General features: G+C 31.6%; 2 protein-coding genes across 2 annotated transcripts in view; one reads left to right on the top strand and one right to left on the bottom strand.

The window, feature by feature from the left end:
• Positions 1-7,500, bottom strand: part of fray (frayed) — a 506,360-nt gene that overhangs the window by 392,285 nt on the left and 106,575 nt on the right. The gene's annotated exons all lie outside the window — the stretch shown is intronic.
• The window catches only part of LOC137631382 (uro-adherence factor A-like), a 90,066-nt gene that overhangs the window by 3,031 nt on the left and 79,535 nt on the right, over positions 1-7,500 (top strand). The window lies entirely within an intron of this gene.

The following is a 7,500-nucleotide window of genomic DNA, read 5'->3' as shown; positions in this document are numbered from 1 at the left end:
ATAATAAAATTTGTTAGCGGAAACACGTCGCTTTCATGGACAGACTATCCACTGACAATATATATAAACGTAGACAGACAATAACTTTCAATTAAAACACATCTATATATAAACACAAAGACTTTCTGCAATTAAAAACTGACTTAATTAAGTATCATCTCATGTGCTACATCATCGGAAACATAAAATCACCATTAACCTAAACATAACACATTACGAGAACAAACCATGCCTATGTTTAGGATAATATTAACAGATACATCATCCATGTGAAAATAAACATTAAACAGATGGTTTCAAACTATTGGAACCTATATATATATATATATATATATATATAAATATATATATATATATGTGTGTGTGTGTGTGTGTGTGTGTGTGTGTGTGTGTGGTCTACTGTATGCTCTAGAGCCTTTAAATATACGGCCCATTAGACTATACAATAAGCTCCCACGAGACATTCGAATGATTGAAGATATTAAGGCTTTCAAGAGGAAATGAAGACTTTCTTATACTTGAGTGCTTAGATAGTGACGATTTAACAGTAAGCGAGCAATACGCGATGTGAAATGCTGAATACTCTCAAATGAACATGATAAAACGACTGTGGAGGTCCTGTAGAGAGTAGGATTTCCCTGCTGTACAGGACCGGAAAAGCAGCCCTTAAAGTAAACTAAAATGACTGTGGAGGTCCTGTAGAGAGTAGGATTTCCCTGCTGTACAGGACCGGAAAAGCAGCCCTTAAAGTAAACTAAAATGACTGTGGAGGTCCTGTAGAGAGTACGATTTCCCTGCTGTACAGGACCGGAAAAGCAGGTTTGAAAGTAAATTAAACTAACTAAAAGATCTCGCATACACGAAGCCCTAAAATAAACAAATAGCGTTCTTTCCTTTTTCCCTCCCACCTCTTCCCAAGTTCATCCGGAAAAGTGAGCTCGGCTAACTTTTTATGACTAGGTCTCCAACCCCTTTGGGAAAAGGCTCGTGGACATCACAAGGGAAAGGAGGGCGGGGCGTGGAAGAGGGTGAAGCCCATAACTGGATATCTTAGAAACTTGTCTAATTTAGGTTACGAGTAAGAGAACTTCTTTAGTGCAGGGAGAATGAGTTGGTGGTTCTCAAATGGATAATTTTATGTACATAGATCTAAGGAAATGTCTATTCTGACCAGGGTTAAACTTTCTAGGTTATAAGCTTAGTTTCAAGTAATTTGCATGGTTTCAAGGTAGTTTTTAAGGTAATGATATTAGTAAGGTAATTTCGGTTTTACTAGCTTCAAATATAAGGAAGTTGGAAAAGTTTTAAGGTAATCTAGGGTAACAAACCACAGCATCTAGGGTAATGGCTACATGCTCAAGTTTAAACACTACTTTAATTAATTTCTTATGTCGTGCGGATCGTTAAAGCAATCTCTTTCGATCCGTCTCATACTTCTGCACAATATTTAACAAGATATAATAAATCATGTCAAATTCGTTGCCAAAAATGACAGAAAACAGATTAGAAATAACTAACAATGTATTATCCGTATCTTGAAATCAATGTCTAATATATATATATATATATATATATATATATATATATATATATATCTATATAATATATATATATATATATTATATATATATATATATATATATTATATATATATATATATATATATATATATAATTATATATATATAAATATATATATATAAATATATATATATATAAATATATAAATATATATATATATATATATATATATATATAATATATATATATATATATTCGTGTTTTCGTAAGAACTAATTTTAGCTTTTCTGTGAAGCATATGTTTTCTGGCCGTAAATGATAATGAGAGTGTCTTTCTTCCGGTATTACAGCCCGGATGCAGAACAATGCAATGGTGCTCTTGCATCGGGTAGTTGAATCTGTGGAACTTCAGAAGTTCAAACTTGCAGCAAATGTATTTTAATGTTTAACAAGCTGACATGAGTGTTTTTATACTTTATATATGAAATACTTGTTTTAATGTAGCTATTGATTTTAAAATATTCTATTCTAATTGTTCATTACTTCTTATACCGTTTATTTCATTCCCTCACTGGGGTATTTTTCCTTTTTGGAACCCCTGGGCTTATAGCATCTTGCTTTTCCAACTAGAGTTGTAGCTTAAGCTAGTAATAATAATAATAATAATAATAATAATAATAATAATAATAATAATTATTATTATTATTATTATTATTTCACTGCGTAAAGCCGATAAATAAATTATTCAATGGACTTGTGAGTCTTTAAAAACCAATTCTCTTTATCGTAAAGTGTTTAAAGGTTTTTATATACATGTCTAGCATATTGATATGACTATACTAAATAAATACATACTGCATACAATTTTAACTCCAGAACAATCCATACCAAGCAAGAATATCCCTTTCGAGAAATGTAAATTTAATACAAACTTCAGCTTTCTCAATAAACTTGGGATCTATGAACTAGACGGCAATACACTATAACCCAAGTCGCATTGCAGCTGTGGCGTTGTCTAAACCCAAAAGGAATGTGCTCTAATGGAAGAAAAGTGAGCACGTGGAAGTAACACTATGGATTACAACGGATAATGGAATCCCTTTGGACAAAGAGAGCGGGCTGGCTATTTACCGCTCTGCTATGGCACTCCACGCAAGGAATTTCACGGTTAAACTTCTGGACTCTCGTGACACGAATGTTCCTAATAGTTTACGTACAACACGGTCTGGATATATATATATATATATATATATATATATATATATATATATATATATATATATACATATATATATGCATGCATATATATATATATATATATATATATACACATATATATATATACATATATATAATATATATGTATATATATATATATATATATATAATATACTATATATATATTATATATATATATATATATATTTGGACCGTGCGTACAGACAAGCATAGTTGGATAGAACATAGTCTCTCAAAAATCGATTGACGGGATCCAGTGAAATTTCATAGAACGCGCTTGAGGACAACGATGCGTTTATTTGTGTTTGAGCTTATTATGAATATGGCTCTAGAACATTTTATTTTTAGTGCATTTCTAAGTTTTTCTATAATTTTGGAAGAATTTCTATTATCACCTTTTTGTAATCTTATCCAAAACAAACTACAAGTGATTGATGATACACTTTAATCATGAAAGGTGCTATGAAATCCCAAGACTCGTAAGGTTCCCGTCGGACTCTGACAATCCATTAACTCATTATTGACCACTAGTTAAACATAGAACTTCGGGTCTCGTTGAAATAAGATTGTGCCGACATTATTAATCAATTAATAATCCAGAAAGTTACGGTTCATTTTTAATTGTTTGTAAACACACAGAATAGTCTAGCTATTTCTTTACACATTTTCCTCTGTCCTGACAACACCAAGCTAACCAAACAATTCTTCTTTACTCACAGGGTTAACTACAGCATTGTAATTGTCCAGTAAATATTTTTCCACTTGGTAAGGTTAGAAGAGGCTCTATATCTATGGTAAGCAGCTCTTCTAGGAGAAGGACACTCCAAAATCAAACCTTTGTTCTGTAGTCTTGGGTAGTGCCATAGCTATTGTACCATGGTCTCCCAATGTCAGTGGGTATAATTAGAACCACCCACTGCAACTACTGTCAGTGTTTACTAATGTAATCATCACTACAACTTTTTGCAGTGGTTATCACTAAAATCATCCCTGTAACTCTTTATAGTGGCTATTAGAAGTTTTATTCCAGCTGTGACCAAGTTGTGGAATGATCTTCGTAATCGGGTAGTTGAATCAGTAGAACTTCAAAAATTCAAAGTTGCAGCAAATGTTTTAATGTTGAACAGGCTGACATAAGTCTTTTTATAATTTATATGCGACATATCTGTTTTGACGTTGTTACTGTCTTTAGAATGATTTATTGTTAATTTGTTATCATCATTTATTTATTTCCTTATTTCCTCTCCTCACTGGGCTATTTTTCCCTGTTGGAGCCCTTGGGCTTATAGCATCTTGCTTTTCCAACTAGGGTTGTAGCTTGGCTAGTATAATAATAATAATAATAATAATGATAAAGATAATAAATAATAATAAAGATAATAATAATAATAATAATAATAATAATAATAATAATAATATTGCCATCATCACTGTAACTTCTGACAGTGACTATTATTACAATCATCACTGCCACTCATGGCAGTGACTATTAATGAAATATTCACAACAAGAATTGCAATAGAAGCTGATGACGAGAAGGGAGGTATTCCAGAAAGAAATGTGGTGGACACTCGTGAAAACCACCGAATTCTTTTAGCTGCAATGCAATCTTCTCCCTCCGATCGAAGAAGCCAATACCTTTGCATTAAATGGACTGCAGGTTTTTCTTATCATCCCATCTGTGTCTACATGGGGACACAGCGTGTTTCATGCACAGCTTGATCACTGATAGCTCACGCAAGAGAGAGAGAGAGAGAGAGAGAGAGAGAGAGAGAGAGAGAGAGAGAGAGAGAGAGAGAGAGATATTACTCTGTCATATATACACTACAAAAGTATAAGCAGAGCATTCAAATGGAAATGCATAAGTAAGTATGTACAGTAAGTATGCAATCAAACGTGCCAAAACTTAAAACGAAAGCAACTTAGGCGTAATAATAACTCTTATTTAAGACAAAAGAAAAACAAATCCATAATTCAAGGTAATAATGTCGTTCCAGGCTACCTGACAAAGGCCCAACACAAACAATACCAAATCTTTTGATAATTGTACATGATATTTTTCATGTAAAAAAAAAAAAAAAAAAAAAAAAAAAAAAAAAAAAAAAAACCACTTATTCTATAATCAGAATATTAATTGATTTTGAGGTAACAGGTCTGACCTGCGCATGCGTATTACACAGGTTGAACAACGTACCCAGTGGTTCGTTGTACTTATAGCATTAAGTTTGTATGGATGCGTTTGCTTTACGCAATCCTACAACCCTACTGTGCCGAGAATAATGAAATGCGTACATCCACTGAATTCCATTGTATTTAGTGAAATCTAATATGTATTTACAGATCCCCTCGTTAGCTCAATTGAATGTATGGATGCATTTGCTTTACATAAATTCTCATTTGCTTTGCATAAATTCTCATTTGCTTTACATAAATTCTCATTTGCTTTACATAAATTCTCATCATTTATTTATTTCCTTATTTCCTTTCCTCACTGGGCTATTTTTCCCTGTTGGAGCCCCTGGGCTTATAGCAACTTGCTTTTCTAACTAGGGTTGTAGCTTGGATAGTAATAATAATAATAATAATAATAATAATAATAATATAATAATAATAATAATGATAATAGTGAAGGTAACTAATCCATAGAGAAATTTGTGTTAAGTTATCCACTTGTCACTTCGACCCAATACAATTTTCTGAATTTATTCCAAATCCTGGCCAAGGTAATCAACTGTATGAATACAATTGTATTACCATAACCCAATGAAATAATAAGTAAAATAATTAATAAAAAAAACAAAATATTAATCAAAACGAGGAGTATCTGTATTACCATATACCAATGAAATAATAAGTAAAATAATTAATAAAAAAACAAAATATTAATCAAAACGAGAGTATCTGTATTACCATATACCAATGAAATAATAAGTAAAATAATTAATCAAAAACAAAACTTTAATCAAGACGACAGTATCTGTATTACCATATACCAAAGAAATAATAAGTAAAATAATTAATCAAAAACAAAACTTTAATCAAAACGAGAGTATCTGTATTACCATATACCAATGAAATAATAAGTAAAATAATTAATCAAAAACAAAACCTTAATCAAGACGACAGTATCTGGAAATGGAGTCAAAATACAAATAAACGCGATGCAGTTACGCAAACGCCTATTACAATAAAGCGAAGGCAATGTTTGCTGCGAAAATATGTACACAAATGCAACAAAATGCAAAAGACAACGGTTAAAATATTAAGCCAAGTGGATAATATCCTTCGTTTCTAACACGCACATACAAAAACAACCGCAGCGAACTATTAATCAGATAATCTTCACAAAACAACCACAAATAACCGCATAATCATTTTCACCACTTTATAAATCATCAGTAGGCACAATAACAACAAAAGAATAAAACAAAGAAACGCTGTGTCAATGCATCTCCGTGTTGACCTTGACACGAATACCACACACACACACACACACACACACACACACACACACACACACAAACACACTCGCACCCACCCCTTAACCTCCTGCAATACCCTCTCACAGGAGAAGGAGAACTAAGCCCTGCGTGACTGGAGCCATCAACAGCGAAAATGAACAACCTCGTGTCGTGGAAACATTCATAATATTTCGCATATCTTTTAAAGCAAGATATTTGCTAATTTTTATTGACAGGCCTTGACTAATACCATATGCAGAAATCTCCCTTATATACAGTAATTAAGAGCAAGTGTTTCATTACACACACACACCACACACACACCACACACACACACACACATATATATATATATATATATATATATATATATATATATATATATATATATATATATATATATATATTTCATTCCTGTCAGCTTGAGCTCTTCCCATCCCTCGGTAAGGGGGAGAATATCTTGATATCTTAGTGAGGGGGGTTCGTCAATGTGCATATATATTTACTGTATATATTTAGTGCGTAAATATATATATATATATATATATATATATATATATATATATAAATATATATATATATATATATATATATATTATATATATATAATGTATGTATGTATGTATGTATGTATATGTACATATATAATACATATACATACACACACACACACATATATATATATATATATATATATATATATATATATATAAATATATATATATATATATATATATTATATATATATACATATGTATATATATAATTGGAGAAACTAAATAAGAAATATTATCCTCAGTAAAAAATTTATCCTCAGTAGAAAAGTTAATTTATTTGATAATGTATTAGTGTTAAACAAGGTAAAGTCAAGTGATCATAGAATTGCCAGAAGCAAAATTTTTTAGATATAAGGAAATGAAAAAAAATTAAATTTCAAGAAAGAAAATACACACTCCTGTAATATATGGATAAAAAGAATAAGAGAATGGGTCCCTAGAGATTGCAAATGAACCAAACGAAGGATGGATTGAAGACCTAGGGAAATTTGCGAGTATCGACTGGCATACACCATAAACAAACGGGAACGGAAGGACAACACTGAGGGCCTTTGTCCTGTAGTGGATTAGCAAAGGCTGCTGCTGCTGCTGCTGCTGCTGCTGCTGCTGATGATGAGTGATGATGATGTGTGTGTGTGTGGGGGGGGGGGGGTTTGTGTGTACGAGTGAGCTTCATAAAATATATTATATATTATATATTATATATATTATATAAACTGTTCG

The sequence above is a fragment of the Palaemon carinicauda genome, chromosome 39 (genome assembly GCF_036898095.1).
Source record: "Palaemon carinicauda isolate YSFRI2023 chromosome 39, ASM3689809v2, whole genome shotgun sequence".
Taxonomy (NCBI): Eukaryota; Metazoa; Arthropoda; class Malacostraca; order Decapoda; family Palaemonidae; genus Palaemon; species Palaemon carinicauda.
The sequence above is the reverse complement of the archived record's forward strand: the minus strand, read 5'-3'. Positions and strand labels throughout refer to the sequence as shown.